This window comes from Orycteropus afer, unplaced genomic scaffold, assembly GCF_000298275.1.
Source record: "Orycteropus afer afer isolate SDZICR_OR568_19922 unplaced genomic scaffold, OryAfe1.0 scaffold00010, whole genome shotgun sequence".
NCBI lineage: Eukaryota > Metazoa > Chordata > Mammalia > Tubulidentata > Orycteropodidae > Orycteropus > Orycteropus afer.
The window spans coordinates 12,951,873-12,953,967 of NW_006921597.1; positions in this window are offsets into that span (position 1 = coordinate 12,951,873).

Genomic DNA, 2,095 nt, shown 5'->3' on the forward strand with positions numbered 1-2,095 from the left:
GCAATCCTACTTCCGTAGTGATACTGCCTCGGAAACCCAAGGAGGGGTCGCTATGAGTCGGGGCCGACTCGACGGCAAACAACAACAACAACATAGCCTCGGGAACCCAAGGAGGGTTCCCTATGAGTGGCCCGACTTGACGGCAAAATAACAACAACAGCATAGCAGGAGAGGGGAGCTCTGGTGGCCTAGTGCCTGAGACACTTGACTGCTAACCAGAAAGTTGGCGGTTCAAACCCACCAGCCAGCCACTCCTAGAAAGGAAGGTTGTTGTTGTTGTTGATGTTATGTCTCATGGAGTCGGACCCTACTCATAGCGACGAGTAGATTGCCCAACCTTTCTTCCGAGGAGTGGCTGGCGGGTGCCTTAGGCACTACGCTACCAGAGCTCCCAAAAGGAAGGTTGGGCAATCTAATTCCCTAGAGATACCGCCTTGGAAACCCAAGGAGGAGTCGATATGAGTGGGAGATGACTGGGCCACATAACAACAACAACATAGCAGGAGAGAGTAAGGAATTTTACTTACATGTGATGTTAATAGGAGCTCTGGTGGCATAGTACCTATGGCATTTGACTGCTAACTAGAAGGCTGGTGGTTCAAACCCACCAGCCACTCCTGAGAAGGAAGATTGGGCAATCTACTTCAGTAGAGATACTGCCTCAGAAACCTAAGGAGGGGTCACTATGAGTCAAATCAATGAGTCAAATCGACTCAATGGCAGTGAGTTTAGTTTTGGTTTTAGTGATGTTAATGATATGGTTCGATAATTTCCACATTCTACTGGATCATCTTTCTTTGGAATGGGCACAAATATGGATCTCTTCCGGTCAGTTGGCCAGGTAACTGTCTTTCACATTTCTTAGCATAGACAAGTGTGCACCTCCAGCACTGCATCCATTTGTTGAACATCTAAATTGGTATTCCATCAATTCCTGGAGTCTTGTTTTTTGCCAATTCCTTCAGTGCAGCTTGGATTTTTTCCTTCAGTACTGTTGGTTCGTGATCATATGCTACCTCCTGAAATGGTTGAATGTTGATCAGTTCTTTTTCGTACAGTGACTGCGTATTCCTGCCATCTTCTTTTGATGCTTCCTGCATTGTTCAATATTTTACCCATAGAATCCTTTAATATTTCAACTCAAGACTTGAATTATTTTACTCAGTTCTTTCAGTTCAGCAATGCCAAGCATATTCTTCCCTTTTGGTGTTCTAACTCCAGTTCTTTGCATATTTCATTATAATATTTTAATTTGTCTTCTTGTGCCACTCATTGAAATCTTACTTCAGCTCTTATACTTCATTTCTTCCATCTGGCTTTAGCTACTGTGTGTTCAAGGGCAAATATCAGAGTCTCTTCTGACATCCGTTTTGGCCTTTTCTTTCTTTCCTGTATTTTTCAAGTTCTGTGCTTTCTTCATGTATGATATCCTCATTGTCATCCCATAACTCATATGGTCTTCTGTCATTAATGTTCACTGCATCAGGTCTGTTCTTGAGATGGTCACTAAATGCAGGTAGGATAGGCTTAAGATTGTACTCTGACTCTTGTGGACTTGCTTTAATTTTCATAAGCTTCAACTTGAATTCACATATGAGCAATTCATGGTCTACGGTCTGTTCTACAATCAGTCCCTGGCCTTGTTCTGACTAATGATATGGAGCTCCTTGCAGTGCTTGTACATTAGAAATGATAATGGGTTATGTGAATAACAGCGTGTAAGTCTGCCTCAGCCAATACATGATTGGATAAGTTAAAAGGGGAAATAGAATTTGCCCAGCAGAACTACAGGCTTTTGTTTTAAGCCCTGTGTGTAGAGAGTACTAGGAGCTTAGGTAGAAAACCTGAGCCCCACCCAGTACTACTGAGGGAACAGAAGATTTGCATTTGAATAAGGACTGAAAAGAAAAGAAAAAAAAAAATGACTGTTTGGCTCTTTGAATTTCAAGCAAGCTGACTGGTTTTGGGTGCATCCACAAGGGAAAGTCATGGTCAGTGAGAGAAACCCCTTCCAGGACTGAAAGTTAAAGGAAGCCAGTGAGTAGTAGACTTGTATGTTACTTGCTTGTGACCACCTGGATCCACATGAGTGGAA